At 41.3% G+C, this 14,612-nt stretch overlaps 1 protein-coding gene across 7 annotated transcripts in view; it reads right to left on the bottom strand.

Moving 5' to 3' along the window:
- The window catches only part of LOC117523829 (zinc finger MIZ domain-containing protein 1-like), a 259,273-nt gene that overhangs the window by 29,668 nt on the left and 214,993 nt on the right, over positions 1-14,612 (bottom strand). The window lies entirely within an intron of this gene.

Here is a 14,612-nt window from a genome sequence, read left to right on the forward strand (position 1 = left end):
ACAAAGGGGGATCTCACAGGAAAAATGGAGCTCTGGCTTTCATGTAACCAAAGAGAAGCACAAACAATAAAATAAAATAAATGAAATAAAAATCCAAGATTATTATGTAGAGTAGTATAGTCTGTTACAACAGTGGGGTATATTTTGTCAAATCAAAAATAAATTCTAACTACAAACTAATTTTGAAAGAAAGATGTGTCAATTCTGCACATGCACTAACAGATACAACAGCCTTGGTGATGTAGCACAACATCCTTGCCTTAGGTATATTTCTTTGACAGATGACCTACAGATTTAACGTGTATTTAGTGGTAGGACTGTCCTAGACAGTGCACATTGACATCATGTAAATTCCCATGCCTAAAGGTTGTTTAAAGGTCCTATAAACGATTTAATGCCACTAGACATTGCAGAAAAGCACCAGCATCTCAGACCAAGACACTGGCTTTCCCCTGCCCACTCCTCCCCCTCCGTCCTTGACATCATGAAGGAACACCGGTTCCAAGTCAAGTTGCAGCCCTTTTGCAGCTTGAAGGGCTCTCCTTTTGGGAAAAGCCAGACCTTTACTACTAGACTGAACATGTTCTTGGTCAGATGCCTTTTTAGCCACTGATTGTGGTTTTTTAGTGGTGGGAAGAATTTCTGAAAAGCCATCTCGAATACATAGCGCTATGTGGGCGGTTATTACCGTCTCTTTGTAAAAGTGAAAAGGTGCAATGATTTCACAGGGCAGCACTCACATGCATTAAACGCACATGTACAACCCATCCAGCTATTTAAACAAGGAACAGAAAAGCTGGGATTACAACACAAACAGAGGGGATGATGCTTCGTGGTCTTTTCATTGATTGTAATTTCGTTGTATCAGTATACTCGTACAGTGACAATAAAGGCCTTATTGAACACTCCACACAGAAAACCATTACGCCACTGCATCTTTACATAGAAAATAGTTGTTGGATGCCATATCAATATTTAAAAATGTAATTTACAGGACCTTTAATGTTGCTGCGGTAGGTATATGTACAAACACATCTGCAGACCTATAGGATGATGAGCAAGGAATTCATGATAAGTGTAGAAAGCAGAAGATTGCAGATGGACCACCATGGATATCCCTCAAATTTAAAATTCTGATTAAGATTCTCTAGATTCTGATTAAGATGTACTGTGCATTCTGCATGTTGAAACAAGCGGAACTGTTAAATTAATGAACTACATCAGTACTAAGCAAATTCAATTAAATTTATTTTTTGTATATAGCACCAAATCACAACTATGCAGCCTCAAGGGGACTCAAACGGGTAAGGTCTAACCTTACCAACCCCTCTGAGCAAAGTACACAGGCAACAGTGGTAAGAAAAACTCCCTCTGGTGTTTTTGAGGAAGAAACCTCAAGCAGGCCAGACTCAGAGAGGTGACCCACTCCTTGTGTCATTCTGCCAATTACAATGTTTAATATAAGATCTGAGAGAGCACTATACATAATGGTGTATCTACAGCTTAAACCCATAACATATTCAATTTCTTTCATGTTTGTTAAGTTTTTTAAGTGACAAAATAATCACGGCCCCTAAGATAGTTATGCTTTTATTTGCATGTTTTTTGGCCTCATTGTTAGCAGGGCAGCACATGGCATGGGTCAGCAAGAATTGATTAATGCCAGGATAATCATCCAGTTGCAGCAATTCTCAAAACCTTTTGCTTTATGGCATCATAAAAAGAAACCTAGATTCCATGACCATTGCTCACAAGATAAATGCTCAGAAGGTCACACCCTTAATGGAAAAAGAGACAAATGCACACAAGCAAAGATTTTTTGCAATGTTTATTTTGGTTTAATGTATTGTTTTCATAGTAAGTGATGTATTTATTGAGAAACATAATACTGATATTTCAGTGAGTACATTTGAAAAGCAGCCCAAGTTTAAAGTTGTTAATCCTTTGCGTCTTTTTTCACATATCACTGCACACATACCAGCCTTCAATTCACAGCTATCACACCTTTTGAGTAACACCTCTGTTCAAAATGAACAAACAAAACACCCCTGCTGAGGCAGAGCCACAAGTTGACTACTTTGATAAAGTGTGCGTCTCTGGGTCCTTCTGTCGAGTACAGCAAAGACCACTCCAACCTGAAGGTCCTCCACCACCCATCCGCCTCCGCAACATCCCTCTCTGATTCGGCATTCCAATGTGGAATGTTCACACAGCCACCCTGGAAGACTGGTGTTCTGTTGAGATGAGCTCCCCCATGGAGTTGATCTCCCTGTAGCGCAAATGGACAGTTACGTGTGTCGAGCTAAACTCCCTGTCATCTAACGACAATATTTTGTTTTAAAGACAGTGTGTGCATGCAAGTCTTTACTTTTTTAAATTGAAAACCACTTATTACTGTATTTTTATGTAAATACAAAACTTACATGGGTTTTCTTCGGTAGGGGAGCTCATCTTGACGGTCGACCGTGTCCCCTTGAAAGGAACTCCACTGCGCAACTGCACATGCGCATCTCACCCTTAGAGCTGAACTCACCCACCGAAGAAAAGTAGAAAACCCACGTAAGCTTTGTCTTTGCATAAAAATACAGTAATGCATCTTTTCAGTTTTAAAAAAGTAAAGACTTGCATGTACACACGCTGTCTGGGGTGAAGAGTTAAAGTCCGGGGTAGAGAGAAATGCGCATGAATGTACATGCATGTACATGTACAGCTGTGCGGTGGAGATCCTCTCGACAGGTAGATCATCTAGTCGGGACACCGGGACCACACAAACAACAACTGCGAGGGGTGGAACATGTCGTTCACCCAGCTGGTTGGCCACCAGCACGTTTTTCTGGACAGCTGTCGATGGGCTCCGCAGTGACTACGCTCTTGCGAACATTCACCTGCTACAACACTCCAGAGGGCAGCCCATCAAGAAGCACCAACGTAGACAGTATGTCCAGCAGCAGAAGCATCTCCGCAGACTCTGCCAGGATTTTGTTGCAGAGCATCGTACTCTACCAGAGTTCCTGGAGCCAGTGGGGCACTGTTATCTGTCTTGGCTAAATGCACTTGTATATTGTACATATTTAACTGTGTTCTTGTATCATTCTTGTCTGGTGTTAAATGCACTTGTAACAGGGTTTCCTCAACATTTGGTGTTAAATGCACTTGCATATTACACATATTTGTGAGCTGAAAATACAAGTTTCCTCAATGTACATCCCCGTTTTCTTGTCTGGTGTTAATATATTAGAATAAGTTAAAGTATTTGTAAGCTTCAGGTGAAATACTGTAATCACCTTGAATATTTGGTTGTAAGCATTTGTCTCTTTTCCCATTAAGGGTGTGAGCATTTGTCATCTGAGCATTTGTCTATGCACCGAAACCTGACATTATTGTGTTACGGCATCTAGAAGGTCATATAGAAAACCAAACAGTCTTTACACCAAAAAGAAAGAAAAACTAAGTTTCTTGCATTTTGACATCATAAAGAAAACTTACTGTTAAACATCATAAACATGTTTGCATCCATATGTATATATAGTTTTGCTTTTGGCTGCCCCCAGTTGCTTGGAGTTGGCACAGCAGATCGGGGAGAGATCCGCATTAGGACACAACTCCAGTTGTAGATGGAGAAACGTGTGCAACTGCTGGTATTCCAAAGCAGCCTCCCAGACAAGTACTAATCAAGACCTGAAGGGTCTTGTCTGTTGGTTGATGAAGGTACAGTATGTGCGCTGGTTTATTTATATTTTCACTGCAGGGTAAACAAAAAAGTTCCTAGAATGCAACTTATTGTCTATGCTTACGGGCAAAGAGCTCCACTTTCTGACTTCTGCTAGTTTCCTGTACAGTTAATGTGACAACTAGTGCACATTTTGAAATATGTGTGTACCTACAACAAACATGAGCCATGTGACCCACCTCTGACATCAACTGTACACGTTCATAATCGTGCACACAGAGAACCATATAAGCCAAAGCGGTGCAAACTGGAAGCAAATGTGCAAAACTGCACATAAAAACTAACAATAAGAGGCAGCCACACAGGTACTTTTTTTTCTGCTGAAGTGAAATCTGTGTTAGTGAGTAAACAAACACAGGGGATGTGCTTATAACGTAAAGCATCTCACACAGCCAGAAGGAAAATCAGAGCAGAGAAAGCTGTGAATGAACTGCTCTTATCAGCCGTGCACAGCTCCCCACCACTAGAGGGGAACCAGTGACTATCACACACCTAATTAAAACCAGACATGATAGTTTTCTAAACTTCCACAATATGGCTTTAATCTCACACTCTTGTTCTGTCAATGAAATCATTATGGTGAGAGAGAGAGAGAGAGAGAGAGAGAGACAGAGGAAAAAAAAAAAACACAATCACAGATTCTGAGATGTCCTCAGGCTGCAGCTTCATAATATAAGACAATGATTAAAAAGTGATGAAATTCCACTGGTGTCCTTATTACAGGTGAATTAGTTATTTATTCTTATTCTGCTGAGAGGTGGGTGTCCAAAATATATATATATATATATATATATATATATATATATATATATATATATATATACACTCAACAAAAATATAAATGCAACACTTTTGGTTTTGCTCCCATTTTGTATGAGATGAACTCAAAGATCTAAAAATTTTTCCACATACACAATATCACCATTTCTCTCAAATATTGGTCACAAACCAGTCGAAATCTGTGATAGTGAGCACTTCTCCTTTGCTGAGATAATCCATCCCACCTCACAGGTGTGCCATACCAAGATGCTGATTAGATACCATGATTAGTGCACAGGTGTGCCTTAGACTGCCCACAATAAAAGGCCACTCTGAAAGGTGCAGTTTTGTTTTATTGGGGGGGATACCAGTCAGTATCTGGTGTGACCACCATTTGCTTCATGCAGTGCAACACATCTCCTTCGCATCATCCGTGAAGAGAACACCTCTCCAATGTGCCAAACACCAGCGAATGTGAGCATTTGCCCACTCAAGTCGGTTACAACGACGAACTGGAGTCAGGTCGAGACCCCGATGAGGACAACGAGCATGCAGATGAGCTTCCCTGAGACGGTTTCTGACAGTTTGTGCAGAAATTCTTTGGTTATGCAAACCGATTGTTTCAGCAGCTGTCCGAGTGGCTGGTCTCAGACGATCTTGGAGGTGAACATGCTGGATGTGGAGGTCCTGGGCTGGTGTGGTTACACGTGGTCTGCGGTTGTGAGGCTGGTTGGATGTACTGCCAAATTCTCTGAAACGACTTTGGAGACGGCTTATGGTAGAGACATGAACATTCAATACACAAGCAACAGCTCTGGTTGACATTCCTGCTGTCAGCATGCCAATTGCACGCTCCCTCAAATCTTGCGACATCTGTGGCATTGTGCTGTGTGATAAAACTGCACCTTTCAGAGTGGCCTTTTATTGTGGGCAGTCTAAGGCACACCTGTGCACTAATCATGGTGTCTAATCAGCATCTTGGTATGGCACACCTGTGAGGTGAGATGGATTATCTCAGTAAAGGAGAAGTGCTCACTATCACAGATTTAGACTGGTTCGTGAACAATATTTGAGAGAAATGGTGATATTGTGTATGTGGAAAAAGTTTTAGATCTTTGAGTCCATCTCATACAAAATGGGAGCAAAACCAAAAGTGTTGCGTTTATATTTTTGTTGAGTGTATATATATATATATATATATATATATATACAGTAGTGTTCAGTATAACAGTAGTGCTATGTGACTAAAAAGATTAATCCAGGTTTTGAGTATATTTCTTATTGTTACATGGGAAACAAGGTACCAGTAGATTCAGTAGATTCTCACAAATCCAACAAGGCCAAGCATTCATGATATGCACACTCTTAAGGATATGAAATTGGGCTATTAGTAAAAAAAAAAGTAGAAAAGGGGGTGTTCACAATAATAGTAGTGTGGTATTCAGTCAGTGAGTTCGTCAATTTTGTGGAACAAACAGGTGTGAATCAGGTGTCCCCTATTTAAGGATGAAGCCAGCACCTGTTGAACATGCTTTTCTCTTTGAAAGCCTGAGGAAAATGGGATGTTCAAGACATTGTTCAGAAGAACAGCGTAGTTTGATTAAAAAGTTGATTGGAGAGGGAAAAACCTATATGCAGGTGCAAAAAATTATAGGCTGTTCATCTACAATGATCTCCATTGCTTTAAAATGGGGAAAAAAAACAAAAAAACAACCAGAAACGTGTGGAAGAAAACGGAAAACAACCATCAAAATGGATAGAAGAATAACCAGAATGGCAAAGGCTCAACCATTGATCAGCTCCAGGATGATCAAAGACAGTCTGGAGTTACCTGTAAGTGCTGTGACAGTTAGAAGACGCCTGTGTGAAGCTAATTTATTTGCAAGAATCCCCTGCAAAGTCCCTCTGTTAAATAAAAGACATGTGCAGAAGAGGTTACAATTTGCCAAAGAACACATCAACTGGCCTAAAGAGAAATGGAGGAATATTTTGTGGACTGATGAGAGTAAAATTGTTCTTTTTGGGTCCAAGGGCCGCAGACAGTTTGTGAGACGACCCCCAAACTCTGAATTCAAGCCACAGTTCATAGTGAAGACAGTGAAGCATGGTGATGCAAGCGTCATGATATGGGCATGTTTCTCCTACTATGGTGTTGGGCCTATATATCTCATACCAGGTATCATGGATCAGTTTGGATATGTCAAAATACTTGAAGAGGTCATGTTGCCTTATGCTGAAGAGGACATGCCCTTGAAATGGGTGTTTCAACAAGACAATGACCCCAAGCACACTAGTAAATGAGCAAAATCTTGGTTCCAAACCAACAAAGTTAATGTTTTGGAGTGGCCTGCCCAATCCCCGGACCTAAATTCAATTGAGAACTTGTGGGGTGACATCAAAAAAGCTGTTTCTGAAACAAAACCAAGAAATGTGAATGAATTGTGGAATGTTGTTAAAGAATCTTGGAGTGGAATAACAGCTGAAAGGTGCCACAAGTTGGTTGACTCCATGCCTCGCAGATGTGAAGAAATCATGAAAAACTGTGGTTATACAACTAAATACTAGTTTAGTGATTCACAGGATTGCTAAAAAAGCAGTTTTAACATAATAGTTTTGAGTTTGTAGCGTCAACAGCAGATGCTACTATTATTGTGAACACCACCTTTTCTACTTTTTTTTACTAATAGCCCAATTTCATAGCCTTAAGAGTGTGCATATCATGAATGGTTGGTCTTGTTGGATTTGTGAGAATCTACTGAATCTACTGGTACCTTGTTTCCCATGTAACAATAAGAAATATACTCAAAACCTGGATTAATCTTTTTAGTCACATAGCACTACTATTATTCTGAACACTACTGTACGTAAAAAAATCGTTGAAATCTCTGTACATCGATATCCAAAACAGTGATTAGTTGGATGTAATTTGTGCAGAGCGGGGGCCATATTTTACAAAAGTAGGTGGCGACGGACATCTGGGATATTATTAATTCTAATCCAATTACATTTTTTCTACAAATCTGATTGGTTAATCGTGTGAGATTTCAGACAGTATAATATGAGGTGTAAGGTTGTAAAATATTCAACTGTTTCACATTTCATGTCTTATGCCGTGCCCTGACTGCATGTGCTGCTATGCAGATGTCAATAATGGCGGTGTCAGCTCAGAACGAGAGAAAGTCGCATAGATACGATGATGCCAAAATGGGTGATTTTAAGATACCATACGAAAGTACTGATGTGGATTCTGATACAGAATTACCATTTCACATTTGATGGATTACTCCGCGTCCTGACCACTGTTACCTACAGAAAAATAAACCGTGCAAACGATGGAATTGGATCAGAATGGGAATAACTCCCTTGTGTCTGATGATTTACGGACATACAGTTTGTATTTGTTATACGCATCACCGATAAAGGTCAATTTGCGACCGTATAACTAGCATGAACATCTGCAAATCATCAGACACAACAGGATTATTCCCAAATTATTATTATTATATCTTGTATTTTGAATATTTGTAAAGTATCTTGTTGACACCCTGTCTTTAATTTTTTCCTTTGTCTATATGAAAATAAGAGTTTTTAGAAATACTTTCTTGTGCACAAACACTCACTTGTGCATGCTCGCTTGTATTCTGCAATCACCCGCAATATTTTGCAGTCATTGGTTACAGTTGTTTGAAAGTGGTTATATATGTAAGGAAACACTAACTTTATCTTCTGTTTTAATCAATCTGGTCTGATGTCCTCAATTTAGGGATGTGAACTGTCAATGGGAGACCACCGCAACTTCATTCAGTACTATTATTACTACTCGTTACTGTCTGGTTCGGCCAGTGATGATGTCCGCACAAGACGTTTTTCATCTCTGTGGTTATAAGTATCACAATATTTTATGTGCAGCTGGAGGTGATGTTTGCTCGCTCACTATATTTAAGTGGCCAGATTTCCATAAAATTAAATAATTTTATACTTTTGAGTGTAAAATCTGTTTGGTTAAAAAAAAAAAAACCTACTACAGATTGTGATGATGGGATGTGATCTGATGTTAATAGGTCATTAAAAAGGAACATAGAGGTCTTTACAACACCTTATAAAACACTCTACTAATTATTAAAATCTCATGGAAACATAAGATTTAGCTTCTACAATGTGACATTTTTCAATAAGGTAACCTGCAGCCTGCTGGTTCTTGGGGGACACGTGGTTGGAGACCACCCGTCTGAAGGCTCGCTGCATGGTTGATTTGTTCAACATTAAATTGTGTTTGCAGTTTTCACATCTGACCAAACAAACTGCAGAGAGGAGGTAATCGCACTAGACTTCAATTTAACCGGACAAAACTGCTGTGGTGTGAAAAAGGCCTGAGGGGGCATCAAGAGCGAAGCAAAAGTCCCATAGAAGTAGTAAAAGATGAAAAAAAAAAAAAACGAGCAACTCAGCATGTACTTAGAATCAGCATTCTGCTGACAAACAGTCACAGACGTGCTCCTGAAAAACTGTTAATGATGTTCATAATATAAAAAACAAACTAATTTTTATCTAAACTTTTTCAGTTTCAAACTTAGCTTTAGACCTCAAAAGAACAAAATCAACAACTGACTGGGATCGATAAACTGATTAGGGCTGTGTTTGACGTCCTGCATACGCTGTACCAGACCCTCGTGGTGAAAAAAAGAGTTGAGCCAGTAGGTGAGACTTTATTTACCAGTTTGTTTACGCTCCTGTCCTCACCTATGGTCATGAGCTTTGGGTAACGTCCCAAAGAACAAGGACACGGACACAAGTGGCGGAAATGAGATTCCTCTGTTGGGTATCTGGACTTACACCCCTGGACACGGTGAGAAGCTGAAGTATCCTGGAAGGACTCTGAGTAGAGCCGCTGCTTCGTCATGCCAAAATGACCCAGCTGAAGTGATTTAGGCATCTGGTGATGATGCCCCCCGGCCATTTCCCTAGGGAGGTCTTCCAGGCACTTCCCACTGGGAAGATCCAAGACTCACTGGAAGGTTTGTATTTCCCACCTGGAATGCCTTGGATTCCCTCAGAAAGAGTTTAGAGGACTTCTCAGTGGATCAGGAAGTGGACTGAGCTGCTTGGTCTGCTGCCACTGAGACCCAGATAAGCAGCAGAAAAAAGAATGGATGGATGGACAACTGGTGATGAACAGTATTCCAATCAGGCAAAGTTAAAGTTTTAAATACTGAACTCAAATTGTCCCAGAGATATGAGCTTGTTCTATTTATTACTGAATGGATGAAACTGGAGAATAAACTATAGATGATCTGACCAAGAAATGGCCAAATCAATGAAGACAGATTGGTTTTAAATGGTTAACAACATTCATTGATAAGTGGCACGGTGGATTAGTGGTTAGCACTGTTGTTTCACAGCAAGAAGGTTCTGGGATCGCTTCCCGCCTTGTCGTTTCTGTGTGAAGTTTGCACATTCTGGTTTCCTCCCACAAAAAAGAAAACCAACCCAGTCTCACCAATTGTCATGATTCAGCAGCACGAAATATACATTAATCTACTGGTTCGTCATATTGTCACTAAAAGTTAAAATTTTAGTCATGGGAGCACGAATTCATTCTAATTCACTCCGTGAGCACTGCACATAATTAAAAGTGCAGCCATATATAATACATATATAAACAGACATGATTATGATTTCTAATTATGTTTTTGAGAACATATCCTGTACAGCGCCACCAGAGCCAACCTGAAGAAGGGGATCAGACATGCCACGACAGCTTATAGGAGGCGAATAGAGGACTGCTTCCAGAGTCGGTCGGTGGGTGTGGCAGGGTGTTCAGCACATCACGAACCACTGACCCAGCACCCTGTTGGCAGACTACAGTGATGCCTCACTGGCAGAGAACCTCAATAGCTTCTTTGCCCATTTTGAGGTGCAGCCACCAGAGACAGTCATCGTCCCGTCACCTGCCCTCAACAGCTACGTCCTCACGCTGGAGGAACAGGAGGTGAGGCTGGTGTTGAGGGGGGTGAATTCAAGGAAAGCTGCAGGTCTGGACGGCGTCTCGGGACGGGTGTTGAGGGAATGTGCAGCTCAGTTAGCTGGTGTGTTTACAAACATTTTCAACCAGTCCCTGAGCCAGGCTGCTGCCATCCTTCCAAGCAGGCTGGTGATTAAGTTGTTGGACCTGGGGGTGTCCCACTCCATTTGCCGGTGGATCTTGGACTTCCTCACAGACCGCTCTCAGAGGGTGAGAGTTGGCCCTCACATCTCTTCGGCCATTAGCCTCAGCACCGGCTCCCCTCAGGGCTGCGTGCTGAGTCCTTTGCTCTACACCCTCTACACCTATGACTGCACCCCCTCTCACTTCAGCAACAATATCATAAGTTTGCTGATGATACTACTGTGGTGGGACTCATTTCTGGTGAGGATGAGTCTGCCTATAGAGAGAAGGTGCAGCAGTTGTCGGTCTGGTGTAGGGAGAACAATTTGATCCTCAACACCTCAAAGACAAAGGAGATGGTGGCGGACAGTAGAAGGAGGAAAACAGTCATCCAGCCACTGGTCATCGATGGGGACTGTGTGGAGTGGGTCTCTGAATTTCGTTTTCTGGGCGTGTATTTGAGAGACGACCTGACTTGGAGCACAAATACTATGGCTACCATCAAGAAGGCACAGCAGAGACTCTATTTCCTGAGGGTTCTCAGGAATAACCATTTGCCAGAGACTGCTGGTGTCCTTCTATCGCTGCTCCATAGAGAGCACTTTGACCTACTGTCTGTGTGTGTGTGTGGTTTTCCAGCTGCACAGTCACAGACAGGAAAGCTCTCCAGAGGGTCGTCACCACAGCCCAGAAGACCACTGGTTGTCTCTTGCCTTCATTAGAGGAACTGTATACTAGTTGTTGTCTCAGGAAGGCAAGGACTATAATCAGAGACCCCTCCCATCCTGGACACTATTTGTTTGAATTATTACCATCAGGTAGACGATACAGGGCACTTAAGGCCAGAACAAACAGACTTAAAAAATATCTTTGTGGGAAGAGCTATTTGTGCACTGAATGCTGCTGGACCTGCCATTTTATGATTGTGATTGAGTGTTTTAACTAGGTTTTATGTAGAATTTTTAGGGTTATTTATTATTCTATTTATTTATTTTAAATGTGCTTTTAAGAGATTGTTTTTAATTTCATTGTCATGCACAGTATTTTTTTTCTGGTGTCATGTACAATGATAATAATAAATTCTATTCTATTCTACAACCCCTGGCAAAAATTATGGAATCACCGGCCTCGGAGGATGTTCATTCAGTTGTTTAATTTTGTAGAAAAAAAGCAGATCACAGACATGACACAAAATTAAAGTCATTTCAAATGGCAACTTTCTGGCTTTAAGAAACACTATAAGAAATCAGGGAAAAAAATTGTGGCAGTCAGTAACGGTTACTTTTTTAGACCAAGCAGAGGGAAAAAAATATGGAATCACTCAATTCTGAGGAAAAAATTATGGAATCATGAAAAACAAAAGAACGCTCCAACACATCACAAGTATTTTGTTGCACCACCTCGGGCTTTTATAACAGCTTGCAGTCTCTGAGGCATGGACTTAATGAGTGACAAACAGTACTCTTCATCAATCTGGCTCCAACTTTCTCTGATTGCTGTTGCCAGATCAGCTTTGCAGGTTGGAGCCTTGTCATGGACCATTTTCTTCAACTTCCACCAAAGATTTTCAATTGGATTAAGATCCGGACTATTTGCAGGCCATGACATTGACCCTATGTGTCTTTTTGCAAGGAATGTTTTCACAGTTTTTGCTCTATGGCAAGATGCGTTATCATCTTGAAAAATGATATCATCCCCAAACATCCTTTCAATTGATGGGATAAGAAAAGTGCCCAAAATATCAACGTAAACTTGTGCATTTATTGATGATGTAATGACAGCCATCTCCCCAGTGCCTTTACCTGACATGCAGCCCCATATCATCAATGACTGTGGAAATTTACATGTTCTCTTCAGGCAGTCATCTTTATAAATGTCATTGGAACGGCACCAAACAAAAGTTCCAGCATCATCACCTTGCCCAATGCAGATTCGAGATTCATCGCTGAATATGACTTTCATCCAGTCATCCACAGTCCACGATTGCTTTTCCTTAGCCCATTGTAACCTTGTTTTTTCTGTTTAGGTGTTAATGATGGCTTTCTTTTAGCTTTTCTGTATGTAAATCCCATTTCCTTTAGGCGGTTTCTTACAGTTCAGTCACAGATGTTGACTCCAGTTTTGTTGTGTGGGGGTACTGCTGGCCCACCACCACCAGATGGCGCCCTGCTTGGAGTGCGGGCTTCAAGCACGAGAGGGCGTCGGAGCCGCTGGGAGCGACAGCTGTCACTTATCAGCTACCACTAGAGGTAACCTTCTCTGCGGTGATTTTGTTGTATCTAAACATTGTTCTGTGTGCAGCCGTTTTCCTGTGGACTCAGTCTGAAGCTGGATTGGCGGATAGTGGGAGTGCGACATTTTTCGCCTCTCACTCCTTCCAGAGAAGAGACTGACAGGAGCTGCACGGGTGAAACTGTTTCTGGAGGTGGAGGTTCTCCCTCCCAGAGGAACTGATCAAGGGAAAATTACTGGGTGTGTCTTCACACACCCACCATTAACTGTTTCTGTTTCTGCCAGCAGTACCTGGTCTGACAGCTGGAGACGGTGGCCACCTGGGACTCGGGACTTGGCGGCTCCGGTGTTCTTCAGATCCGCTGGCGGTGGAAGCCGTGTGGGATCCGACTCTTCTCTGGACAGACGTCTTCTATCCTCGAGCCTGCCCACACGTCACCTTGTATATGATTGACTGTACTCCTCTATTGTTATTGTCTGTATTCTGTTGTGCAATTCACAACATTAAATTGTTACTTTTTGGCTCATCCATTGTCCGTTCATTAATGCCCCCTGTTGTGGGTCCGTGTCACTACACCTTCCCAACAAGTTTCCTCCCATTCGTTCCTCATTTGTTTTGTTGTGCATTTTCGATTTTTGACACATATTGCTTTAAGTTTTCTGTCTTGATGCTTTGATGTCTTCCTTTGTCTACCAGTATGTTTGCCTTTAACAACCTTCCCATGTTGTTTGTATTTGGTCCAGAGTTTAGACACAGCTGACTGTGAACAACCAACATCTTTTGCAACACTGCGTAATGATTTACCCTCTTTTAAGAGTTTGATAATCCTCTCCTTTGTTTCAATTGACATCTCTCGTGTTGGAGCCATGATTCATGTCAGTCCACTTGGTGCAACAGCTCTCCAAGGTGTGATCACTCCTTTTTAGATGCAGACTAATGAGCAGATCTGATTTGATGCAGGTGTTAGTTTTGGGGATGAAAATTTACAGGGTGATTCCATAATTTTTTCCTCAGAATTGAGTGAGTCCATATTTTTTTCCCTCTGCTTGGTCTAAAAAAGTAACCGTTACTGACTGCCACAATTTGTTTTCCTGATTTCTTATAGTGTTTCTTAAAGCCAGAAAGTTGCCATCTGAAATGACTTTAGTTTTGTGTCATGTCTGTGATCTGCTTTTTTTCTACAAAATTAAACAACTGAATGAACATCCTCCGAGGCCGGTGATTCCATAATTTTTGCCAGGGGTTGTATTCTAACATATCCTGCAGGAAAATATCCATCTGAAAGTTACCTTACATGAATTTACCGTTCTGGGTATTTCTGTCTGACAGCTAAAACTACTTTACTTGGCCACTTGCTTACAGTCAGAGGAAGGATGGCAGTGATTCACAGGAAAACAAAAAACTTAAAAAAAAAAAAAAAGCAAGTTGCACTAATACCATTCATGGTTAAATGTCACGAATGAGTCACCAAACAGCTTTATGGAAAGCACTCAGAGTGAAGTCAGTGGAGGTCAGTGAACTCTGTAGAGCAAGGAGATACAAACAAAACCTTAGAGCAGAACAGAAAGAGAGAAAGGACGGGAAACGGCTGCGTGTGGCTGTGAGGTGAAGCTGCAGGAGGTTTATTAGTTTACACCCAGTTCAGTCTGACACAAAATCCTGCAGCTACACCTTGGTGCACTGGAGGATGTACATTTTTATGTTTCCTGCGAAACATCGAATTCCCGTGATATCGCAAAGATGTT

Source organism: Thalassophryne amazonica, chromosome 13, assembly GCF_902500255.1.
Source record: "Thalassophryne amazonica chromosome 13, fThaAma1.1, whole genome shotgun sequence".
NCBI classification, from domain to species: domain Eukaryota; kingdom Metazoa; phylum Chordata; class Actinopteri; order Batrachoidiformes; family Batrachoididae; genus Thalassophryne; species Thalassophryne amazonica.